Below are 13,311 nucleotides of genomic sequence, written 5' to 3' on the forward strand. Positions count from 1 at the left end.
ATCTTACTCGTAAATGCCGATACCAAGCAACTTTAGCTGAGTTCTCGAACTTCCAAACATATAACAAGTTGTAACAAGTCGACGAAAGTTCGGCAAAAAACCGTCTTGCAGCGTAAGTAATTCTGAAAGCCTTATTTATCGCCCCGGGACCTGCCAGCCGCACTGACGTGACAGCACAATACCGGTGCTCAAATATTAATACTGCCGCTGACACGTAGATTATAAAGATTGACAATCTCTGTCCTCGTGTCGCCGCGTACAGTCAGAATCAAAAGTAACGGATCAGACCACGCGTTAAAAGTATTTTTTAATACAGTTGCTCAAAAAGTGCTACTTTTCGTGGCTGTTTAGCGTGCGGAAAGTTGGTTTTCGCGAACTAGTGCTTTTTACTTTTCCAATTTTTTTAAATTTTTACTTGTTCCAATTCATGACTACTTATTGATGAGTGTTAATATTAGTTTCATTTAAACGTCGTCATCAACATAAAAACCTACTGTTAATGTAAGAATACGAAAAATATGCATATTTCATATTTTATTACTTACCTCTTCATCATTATAAGTATTATAAAACGCTTATTTTTTAATGTTGAAAAACCGTTCTTAATAAGTTGTCTGAATGAGACGGAACGCCTGTCAGAGAAGAGGCGTATTTTCTTACTGCAAGAATGTTTTAAGTTTCCAAAGGCAACATTCGATATTGTTTTTATAAATATACGATACACAAATAATCATAAATAACGATATTTAGGTAATAATAGTACAATGTTTTAATATTTACAATTGTTTCTGTCTTATAGAACATGCATTTGAAAAAAAAAACTCATTGAAGTGGGGTTCAATAATAATAACAAAATCAATTCTAGTCGAATAAAAGCTAAAAAAACACTTCTTCATAATGTCAATGTCAATGATGTCACAGAATTAATCTGAATTAATAATATAAAAGTTTCGAATTCCGTTCCTTACTTGTTGCTTTTCTTATTTTTTCGCAACTGTATTAAAAAAACGTCGTTCAATACACGTGCGGAAATGTCATTGACATACTTTCCGCACTAGCATCGAAATGTACTATACCATCTCTAATAACTGAAATTTCAAGCTTGAAAATAAACATTAAGAGATGAAGGAAAGAGTGAACACAAGGAAGATGTATTTAAAACCAGGTAAATTATATTGATCGTTTAAAATGTAAACGTAAACTCAAATTTGCATTTAAATATCTGTAACATACTTAAAAAACCTCTCAATCTGTTAGGACAAAACCGACAAACCAAAACGAAATGGATACAAAAATAGAAAATGGTAAAAATCAAAATAATTCCGACGTGACATTTCAGTATTTATCATAAATTATCATTAGTCCGTCCGAGGTTTTTTGGTATAACGAACAATAAGTAGATCATCATCATCATATACTTAAGAGTAAGTCTCTTGTCGGTGGAGCAATTTCCATGTTTCGCGGTCCTCTGCCTTCTCTTTGACAGCCTGATACGATACGACGTTGAGTTTTTCCTTTATTTGATGCATGTACGCTCTCCTTGGTCTTCCCTCCTTCCTCTTTGCTTCAACTTTCCCTTCTATGATGTTTTTGATAAATTCGTCGTGTCGTATCAGGTGCCCAAGCATCTTTCCTCTTCTATTATCTATAGTTCTTAACAACAAAGAAGTAGATACGAGACCAGAACTGCAAAAATTAAGGAAGCGTCCTCCGATAATACCGGTATAATATTACATTTAATACCGGTATATATTTTTAATACCTATAATTCCTGCAAGATATCGCCAGACAGGAAATTATAACGGGAATAGTCTTCAACCAGTATCGCGTGCTATGATTTCCTTTTTTATAAAAAAATGGGTCAATGCGAATCGCTTTTCAGTTTAAGTGTTCCGTATAATAGATACGCTAAATACAAAATAAAAATACAAAAATGTTTATTAGACAACCGCACCAGTACACATATCGGGGCGTCTTTCGGACTCCAAAATAGGCTGGATCCTAGCTTGGGGCCGTAAAAAATATTGAAATACCTCCACAGGAGAACGTTACCTTTCTCATTTTGAATTAAAGCGCTCGTAGTTCAAATTAACTACTTTCTTCCCCAAGTTTAGAAGCAATATATGTTACTCGTATCGTATAATTCCATTTGCGGACGTTTAAGTTTGATATAAATTAAATTCTGTCTCACGCATTGAACGTGGGTACATTGAGGCTGTATGTTAGTCGAGGAACCCCGTAGGGATTATTAGACGGGAAGTTAGCGCAGAACTTAGTTGACCGTCTTTGCTTGTTATACGTCTTGGTCTTGTACTTTACCTTAGAACTTTAACTTTAGAAATAACACCATTATATGGCCCATATTAATATTGGTAAAGTAATATACAAAACTTAGTTATACCATTTGAAACTGAAGTAAAATAAAGCTAGGTATTCACAAGGATGAAATGGAAAGTGTTCATAAACAGAGCTTTGCCTTTGTCAAAAAAAACCGGCTAGTTGCGAGTTGGACTCGCCCACTGAGGGTTCCGTACAAATTTATCATTTTTTTTCTTTTTTTACACATTTATAGTTTTCAGATTTTTCCCTGTATTTGTAGTGGAAATTCTTTACTTACATACAAGATATATACAGTGGTACTATACGTAAACTAAATTAATAACTAGCTTAAATCTAAAATAGGCCCTTGTACCAAGGATGCTGGCGGCATTTCCCCGCTGTATCGAAATGCTGATACGTTGGTGCGAGGAAGCCGCCAGCTTTTCGGTCACTAGTTAGGACACCAGACGCTTCGCGATTTCTGCAAACAACTTGTGCGCGCTGGGACCCCATGGACCTAGAGTTTCAACTCCAAATGGAACGAAATGATTCTCTCTACCGAGGCTCTTATATTTAGTTTCGGCGCTTTCCGCCGCTCCGCCCGCTTTTACATTAGTCCGTTGGAGGTGGGACGGTGCTAGTGTGTAAGACGACATTACTTGCCAAATTTCATAGTTATAGGTCAACGGGAAGTATTAATCAATTTTGATTCCCTTGTGAGTGTCGAAATATACGTATTTTGCGGCATAAACGGCTGCATCTTTTTTTACGTTATCTTAAAAGTATGAATCACACCTGAGGATGCCGAAGACCGGGCAAAGTGGAGAAGATTGACTAGGAAAGCGGACCTTGGCCTGGCGTTAGGCCGGGAAAACGCGAGGTCGAAGAAGAGAAGAAGAACTTAGAAGTTTGATTTCGCAGCTTCATGGGACCGTAGACCTGAGTTATATGGTTAAAATGTCAACACGATACCTCCACGCGTGCCCGAGATAAAGGGTCTTGACAGACAGACGGACGTACGGACAACAAAGTGATCCTATAAGCGTTCCGTTTTTTAACTAAAAATTAGTCCAACGCAGGTTTCCTCAAGTTGTTTTCCTTTTCCGAAAAGCAACCTGTAAACAACAAATTATACTTCGTACTAAGTTCAAAGACACTCGTTGCTACGAGTCCCGGTTCACTACGTAACGATCTAAAATTATCTCTTGAATAGGGTATTCTCCTACTAGTCAAATCAGTTTCTTTTTTAGAACTGTCAAAACGATTTTCGAATATGGAATTTATATGAAACATTACACAATGACGTCACGGTCAACTCACCTACTTTTTTATACTTCAATCCGATTAATTAAATATAAATTGTGTTTAAAAATAACTGCTATTTATGGTTTTTTAATAATTATCTGGTGCTTTATTTCATGCATTTGTCTGAAACACTACTGGCACTGGCATGGTGTGAAATAATTTATTTTAAATAAAGTGTAATACCCTATTGATGAAATTATCACGAAGAAAGGGAAAATTTCAAAGAATAGAATAGAATAGATTAGAATAGAATAGAAATAATTTATTAGTTAGCACACACAAATAGAAAGTTATACAGAACAGAGAAACATAAATAAAATAAAAAGTGCCACGAAATGGTCTCACCTCAGCATGGTCTCACCTCAGCAAAGTACAGGCCATTACACTTATGTTAATAGAAGTTAATAGAGGTGACAGCAAGGTCATAGTCTATTACTTCTTTTATGCATTATATTAGTAATAACGAGTTAACGAGTACTAGACTCGTCTAGACGTTACCTTAAAAGCTGAATGCTCTTTTATTCTGCAGAAAATGAAAATTGGTCAGCAACGTTTTTCAATAAGGTTATGAGACTTTCCTGTTGACTTCAGAAAATAAACCTAATTTTCGTATTTTATTCTCATCGCCATATTCAAATAAAACCTTAGAAAAACGTATCCAAATCGTACTAAAATATACAATTAGATGGGTTTTTCCATCTCCCGTATGATCCCTAAGAAAACGATGTCGAGAGGAAATGAAATGGCCTGAGGCTCTCCTTATTACGGACATGAGTGAATCAATACGCGTACTTACGCGTATATACGCGTATTGGCGAACAAAGAGTAATTGAGGCGTATAAGGCTTGATGAGACACTTGTTCCGATGTTTTTGTTAAGGTTCGTTAAGGTTTCCTTTTCTAGCTATTGTTAGTTTGATTTGTGACGACTGTATTTGTATGACATGATATACTATGAATTTTCTCAAATTTATGTAACAGCTCATTCTGAGATAACGAGTTTGGGTAATGAAAGACGATCGGTTGCCTGTGTGTGACTTCAGAAAGTTCAGAATGAGCTGTTACATACATTTGAAGCATATAAATACGACGGTAAAATTTCTTTTTTTGACGAGTTTGTTCTCGTTCAGTCAGTAGCGTAGAAATATATGAATTATAACATTATCGGTAACATGTTTCACTAAAAGCACCCTTCTCTTTAGTAGTAAATCTCTATACGAATAAGTATTCTATTAGAACCTTACTTCCTCGAATAACGATTAGTTGCACATTGCACCTAAAACACCAAGCTATTTCCAAAGATGGTATCGTCGAAGGCATATTGTGTTCCAAAACAAAGGGTTTGACATAAACGCATACCTTTAGCTTAAAATTGATGTAACTACATTGTTTACACTTGAATCTAGTTCTAATCATGAGGACTTAAGGATTAAATTTGGATCTAACTGCACTGAAGTTAACGTCGTTTTTGGTTTGAAAGTATAGTTTTAATTTATTTATAGTAGCTTCGTCAAAGGCTATTGCGTTGTGCCAAAATCTTAATTACTTTGGTGCATTTTGGGTTAAGTAAATAAAACGGAGAACATAATTTGCATTTACATTATTTTAATATTATAAAATCGTTTAGGAACCAACTTATATAATTTACTTATCGTGCAGAAAATGCAAGGAACTCACGGTCCATGGAACTCCCACCCTCAGTAAAAGCTTCGCCTACTATTTCTTTGAATGATATGATGGAACTCATTGGAGCCGCATTCTATGGCGTTATTCTTGTTGTCTCTAACCGACATTTTTACATTATTTTAGTTGATAAGGGCTTACCTTAGTAAGTTTTATATCGTAGGTTATTTTGTATTGGGGGCGTCACATTCACACATTATGTTTAATTGTTGCTTTCGTGCATCATATTTTTTAATATGTATTGTCTTTACGACCCGATCTTGAAAATATCTACACACTGTGTGTTAAACACATCGTTTTTACTGAATTCCTCTCAGCATCCACTATTTCCACGAAAAGATCTGATTACCTCAGACTAAACATCGTTATGTACCAACACCACACATATCAAACTTCGCAACTATCTCCTGAGAAAACTACGGGTCACCACTTCGCCCAAACTATTCTAAGTTTACAAAAACACAACTTTCTCGCAAATCTATCTTACACCAACATTAACTTCACTTAAACATACCAAAGAGTAAAACGATAAATAACTCGAAGCATTACGTATAAATCAACCCTTTCGGTATGTTAGGAATGGAGGCCTAAATTGGGAAGTTCTATAAATTAAAAGCAAAAGCAAACGCACCAAATAATGAAGTAGGGGCCTAAAAGTTGTGCGAAACGCCCTGACTTATTGTCGAACATAAATTACGGGCAAGTTTTGACAATAAATTCTGTTAGGTTGATCTGTGTGAATAGGGAACATGGAAGAGGCCTTTACCTTTTTTATCAGAGGAAAGTTGCGAATTTCGTGGCCCTAGGAAATGTAACTTTTCCTTGGAACTTTTCTGGTTAATAGTTAGTAGACAATGTTGAATTTCCTTGGACAATATACAACAGAGAATCTTTGTTGTGTAGTTTCTTAAACGCAACATGACAATACGATCTTCAAACCTTCAAGAAAAGAGCGTAATACCTACTCCCATCTTAAAGGCACTTAATACCTGGTGTTGCAAGTATCCATGGGCGGTAATTACTTACCATCAAGCAAATGGTCTGCTCGTTTGCCTCCTATGTCGTAAAACAAAGAAAAAATGTCATGTGGCCCTGCGGCCGTAGCACGGTCGCATTTTTATCACCTGTCACCATGCCTGTCACGTTCTAACAAGTATGTAAGTGCGAAAGTGACAGGCGATAAATATGGAACCATGCTGCCACCGCTGGTCCGAGAGGGGCCTGAATTTTTGGGAGTAGCCGTGAAATTCCAACGGCCTCCATTGCCTTCAGTCAATGAATTTGCCCAGGCCCCACATGGACGACCAACTCTTCATACTAATGTACTCCCCATGTTATTCTATGGATGTTGAAAATATTTTTACACAATTGGATGTATACGTCCCTTCGCTTCACTTTTTTTTAATACCTCGTCGGTGGCAATCAAGCATACGGCCCGCCTGATAGTAAGCAGTTACCATAGCCTATGGACGCCTGCAACACCAGAGATATTACACTTGTCAATTTTTTATTTTTTTTAAAGTTAGGAGCGAAACATGCGAACAAAAATTGTGAACATACTTTTAGCTACTCACTTTTGATAAACTTTAACATTTTGAATTATTAAAATGCGTCTTCCAGTATCTATTTATCAATGTAATATCACGATCCAGAAGGTAAAGCAACAATGGCGAAAGGTATGTGAATGTCGAGGCCCTAATTAAGAAAACTTTCCTATTCAAATTACTTTCAGTTTGCTTTAAATAAACCTATGAAATAGCTTAGCTTGTAGCCAAGGTAAAAATTGTTTATCGACTAACACCAATCGAAAAGTATTTAAAAAGGCTTGTTTCAAAAAATTAAAAAAAGAAATGGAAGAAGCAAGAGAAAGTAACTATCTATTTTAGAAATGGAGGAAATATCATTCACTATGTAAAATTATAAGAAATAAAAAAACCGGCCAAGTGCGAATCGGACTTCGAGTCCGACCCGAGGGTTCCGGACAAACTTATAACTATTTATTTTACAAATTTACAGTTTTCAGATTTTTTCCTGTATTTGTAGTGTAAGACGATATTTCTTGCCAAATTTTATAGTTGTAGATCAACGGGAAGTACCCTATAAATTTTGATTCCCTTGAGTGTCAAAATTTACGTTTTTTGTGGCATAAACGACGGTATCTTTTTTCATGTTAGAAGTTTGATTTTTTCACAGCTTCTAGGGACTTGTTGTATATGCATACATGTATAGCGGGTTCGGTGCCTCGACCCCCTACTTAATGTAACACTTTGCATGAATAACAGTAGTGTAATTTCAACCGCCGTTAGTTTCACTTGTCCCCTGTCACATGCCGAACAGGACTGTAGACCTGAGTAGGTATATTGTTTTAATTTCAATTCGATAGGACACGTTCCCGAGATAAAGGGTCTTGACCGACGGACGGAGGGACGGACGGACAGACGGACGGACAGATGGACGGACATCCGGACAGACGGACAACAAATTGATCCTATAAGGGTTCCTTTTGAGGTACAGAACCCTAAAAAATTTGGATAGGTATTTCATATGGAAATTTCGCAATTTTGGAAATGACTATTAACCTAACCGCTCATAACAATAACTGAGCCACTGTAACAGCTGTTAAAATAAGAAGTTAGTGTAAGCAGTAAATGGATAGATAATGTCGTGTCGTCGCCAGCAGCTCTTTGTATTAAAATTATGTTCGGTATTTTAGGCTCTGTCTGAGTATGGCATTTGGGCGATTCTTTAGATAGTTGCACTGCTTTAAATGTCAAAAGTTTGACGTTTGCAAATTTTAATACCTATGGAAGGTAAGGAAAACGATCTCCGTTTATCAAAAAAGAGTCTGTCAAAAAATCTTAAATAGGTGGCGCGAAAATACATAGAATATTTGATAAAAAAATTCAAATCATTGACAGCGCACTTCTTTCCGTCAATAATGCCTACGTTCTTAGCTACTCGCTACTCTGGAGAGATTTTGAACTGTTATTTATAGCTGACAGCTGGACACTTTTGCAATTATTGTCCCATAAAGAGTTTTCTCCTTACCTCCACCCTCCATAGTAACACCTGTCAGGGCGTGATAAACATCCAGAATAATTGACAGATAGTGTATGTGTGTAAAGTTTTCTATGTAAAATTTCTACTCGCTCTAATTTCTTTTTAAAACAATTTCTAGCCACGAAAACTAGTACCACAGACATAGATAGTTACTTGAATGTTCATGTCACATTTAATGTTTTTTTACGGAGGGATTCATGGCAGGTAACCTAAAGAATATAAACCATTTGCTATTCAATTTTTTTATGATAAAGGAGCCAAACGAGCAGACGAATCGTCTGATGGTAAGCGATAATCGTCGCCTATAGACACCTGCAACATCAGAGGGGTTGCAAGTGCGTTGCCGACCTTTAAGAGAGAGTATTTTCTTGAAGGTTGTATCGCTTTGACAATACCGCGGGGACAATACAGTTCTTTTCACAGTTATGCTGATGATGATTTAGTTTCACCTCCAGGCTTATAGTATGTTCGGAAAGAAAAGAGTCGTAGAATGAATTGGGCCCCATACATATTCCACGAGTCTCCGCACAGACTATATGTATAATAAAACGGATTTCTGAAAAAAAATTCTGATCACAAATAACATTTCAAAATTTTTAAGAAACGCCCACTCTATGCTAGAGTAGCGCATGAATCTCTGTCGAAACCTATTTGCTTGCTTTTTACAGAATTCACTTAAAACCTAAGTGTGTACTAAGCCTTGCAAAACCGATGGCTTAGGAGGAAACGGAAATACGTAAGCCTTTTCCAGCCAATGGCAAATTACTGAAAACATGTACAAAGTGCAGTGAAAGAAATTCAATCTTTGTGAAAACCCTCACAGAGTATGTGACACAAACGAAATGTGTGGGAAGAGAAATGCTTGTGCTCGTATCTCTTTTGGTGCAAAGTGGAAAGTTTAAAGGGGATGAACAATTTGGCAAAGGTTTCTTTCATTGGAGTTTGTCGCTTGACTTCTTTGTGTCGTGTTTTTTTACTTGGCACTCCGGTGCCGATGCCGTTAAGATATAACATTCTTACGGTAGATGTCGCTATGCGACCCCCTAAGGCGTATTTACACAAAACTAAGGAATGAAAAGATTCGCATGCAAGTAATTTAATCCAGTGCATATTTAATAGTAATATTTGTCTACGTGGCAGCGTAATAATGTCAGTGTCTGTCTTTTTAAATCGCGTGGTGTTAAAAAGTGACACTTAAGTTATCACGTGGATAACGCCATCCTTAATACGCCGTACTTTTTCCTTGTAAAGTTTCAAAGCAAACGCCATTTAAATTGATTTCCCAGCGTCAAATAAAGTATGTCAACAAGTGATCGTAAATTCGCTAAATAATCCGTCTAGCCACCGTAAATGCATCAGACAGCGGGCGTCGTTTTAAATTAGATTTCATTATATCCAGCGACGGGGCGCAGTAAAAAACGTGGCCAAGCTCAAGGATCTCTTCTCCAGGTTCCGCGTAGTTAGCAGCTCTGACCCGATTTATCAGACTGAATTGAATATTATAAATAAATTACTTTTCTGAAAAGCAGAGGGGCGCGTGTAAGAAAATAATTGACAACTTTTAGGGTAAAGTAGGACAAAAAGGGTTAAAGGACAAAACGGACAACCGGTATATATGTCAACAAGTGATAGCGAAATCGCTAAATAAACCGTCTAGCCATCGTAAATGCATCAGACAGTGGGCGTCGCTTAAATTAGATTTAATTACGTGGTCAAAAACGTGGCCAAGCTCGAAGAGAAGAAAAGGTTCCGTGTAGTTCCCGATTTATTAGACTGAATATTATATGAACAACCGATATATGTCAACAAGTGATCACAGATTCGTCTAAATAAACCGTGTACCCGCCGTAAATACATCAGACAGCGCGGACGTCATTTTAAATAAGATGGCCAAGCTCGAGAAGACGAGGTTAACCTACTTTAGTGAACTTGGCCTGCATGGTCACATTTTTGTCACTTGTCATGTCATGCGTCACTCTCGCACTTACATACTTGTGAGAACGTGACAGGCATGATGACAGATGATAAGAAACCGAGCATCTTAGCCCTACTGGTGTTACAGATTTCAAATAAATCAACTATATATGTTTCAGTTCAAAACAGACATTATGTTTCGGAGAGGCGCAAGCAAATTATAAGTGCATTTTAGGGGAAAGTTGAGCAAGATAGGTTAAGAAGCTCGATAGAGACACTTTAGACATAATATTTATCCCACTTGTTCTCTTCCCTCCCTCCGCTTTTTACATTCCTCCTGGTTTTGGCAGTCTTCGGCCCTTCTTTTAAAATAAAGTAGCTCGTCTCGCCATCGCCGACGTGATCTGCGGAATGCCCGTTTTGATCGGGGCTGCCACTTTAGCGATCTTGCCCCACAGCTCACTCGGTATACGGCAGACATGACCAGCCCAGACCAGACCAGCTTGGCCGGTATACGGCAGACATGACCATCCCAGACCAGACCAGCTTGGCCGGTATACGGCAGACATGACCAGCCCAGACGAGACCAGCTTGGCCTCTTTCCGAGCTACGTCGATGACTTGTTTATTTGTATTCTGGAGCGATTATTATTAAACATATTATCCTGATTTTATTTAATTATTTACCAATTTAACTGTTATCCGAAGGAACCTTAGGCCGCCATATTTATTCCGCCATGTTTTATTCCACAAATAGGGTGAAGTAGTGAAGAAGCATCGGCTCTAGCAAGTCAAGTGGCTTGTTAGCGATGCATTGATTATAAAAGGAAAATGATACTAGAAAAATAATTGGGGATAATAATAGGGATTTACTGTGATATCGTTCCAAAGTCACAGTAAATTTGTACAAAAAAAACCTTTATTTTGGTTCGTAGTGCACCATCATTATCGCTAATACTAAAAAAACGGACAAGTGCTAGTCGGACTCTCCCACCGAGGGTTCCGTACTTTTTAGTATTTGTTGTTGTAGCCGCAACAGAAATACATCATCTGTGAAAATTTCAACTGTCTAGCTATCACGGTTCATGAGATACAGCCTGGTGACAGACAGACGGACAGCGGGACAGCGGAGTCTTAGTAATAGGGTCCCGTTTTTACCCTTTGAGCACGGAACCCTAAAAACGTTTTACATTTTTATGTTTTATAACTTTCATCTACACGGTTTTACTCTCTCGACACTCGGTCCTCTAACAGTCACTTATAGAACTAAATATCGCTGAGTATTAATCGTAAATGCCCTATCGAAATTTAAACGCTAAGCGAATAACGTTTTCAAGCTGCTGAGGTCACTAAATAAACTGGTGGAATAAATGCTAAGAATATTAAATTAAACATTTCCTTTTCGTTAAAACGTGCTCAACCTTTCAGAATCTCAAAGCGAATCCTTCAAAGGAAAACCAAATAAACGTCCTTTGCAAATACCGTTCGCTTGTACACCCTACAAAAATTAGATTAATCCAATCTCACCTCGTGAAATTAGGTTCACCACACCTAAATAAATGGCTAGGATTTTCCGTGGCGTCGGACATGATGGCTTTAAACAGACGACACGGTTACGATCGGTGACTGGTTCTGATTGTGCGACGATACTGTACTACTAATTCCGTTTTTGTTAGCGCTGAAAAAACCGGGAAAATTACTGGAAAAATTCAAAACGGCTCGTTTTTTTCAAGTTTCTTTCGAAAACAACAATGCAAATTTTTCAAAACTTCTGTATTTTTCAATATATACTTAATTAGGAATTTAAGCAGGTAGGTTAAGGTTGCATGTCTAATGTGTTTGTTTATGGCATTGACACTGTCATCACTCATCAGTGGCATTATGGATGGTATAGAAAGGATGCACATCTCTTATCGCAGAATTGTTGCAAAAGTGACCGCTTTCAGCTTTAAATAATAGTTCCTAATCTCTCCGGTGGCGCTAGTTAGGCTCTGAGACATAAGCCATATAAGGCAACAAATAACCCGACCAAATTACCTAGGTTGTTTTTGGTAGTATTTCGGTGTATGGTGGCGCCGCCTAATTACTGTTTTTTGATGGACACTTTTAATACATAGAGATTTGGCTCCTTTATATAGTCTCCATGAGTGGCATCGTGTGTGACGTATTTAATTATTCTGAATAGAACTGGAAAAAACCGAAGAGAACGAAATTTTGTAAAATTCCCAAAAAAACATTTGATTTTCTCCGGAATTTCTATCCCTAGTTCTTGTAATGAAGTTTGGAGCCCAATTCTGATTTTAATATATTTCTCTACTGTTAATTTGGATTTGATCTATCAACTGTCAACATTTTCAATCTCAATGTGTCTGGTTCAGAAATGTCACATTTGGTAGCTGACTAGAGATGCAACGGATAGTTGTTTGGCCGGATACCGGATGTTCGGCCTGACCATCGGCCGATTATTCGGTATTCGGTTCAGAATTGTTAAGGCTAAACTGACTACTGTCAGTACCTGCTGCTTTTATTGAGATTGTCGTATAGGTAGGTAATGCTTGAACAATGATTTAAAATTTCATTTCATATCATTTCATTTATTTATTGCATTCCATATGTTATTACAGATGATATCCTAAACTAAATTGTCACAACATGGACCCTGAATAGGGTATAGCAAGTTTCCCTTAATAGCTAAATACTTAAAATTACCTATTGCTTAATATCTAAATTTACCAATTTTTTTTTTTTTTTTTTTAATAGGATTCAAGTATGTTCACTCAAGTTTACCAATGAACTAGTACGGCTACCGTTAGTTCGGCCCTGACATAAACGCTAGTGTAAACGTCTTACTTTCTATGCATCTCGCTCGTACTGACATATTAGTGCGAGCGAGATCTATAGAAAGTAAATTACGTAGACGTTAGAGTATCCTAATAACAAAATGATAATGATGATGGTTAGAGAGAGTCCTAGAGGCTCACCGAAACATGTCGCGCGATTGACTAAATATACGTGAGTGAAACCGCTAAGTT

This window comes from Cydia strobilella, chromosome 10, assembly GCF_947568885.1.
Source record: "Cydia strobilella chromosome 10, ilCydStro3.1, whole genome shotgun sequence".
Taxonomy (NCBI): domain Eukaryota; kingdom Metazoa; phylum Arthropoda; class Insecta; order Lepidoptera; family Tortricidae; genus Cydia; species Cydia strobilella.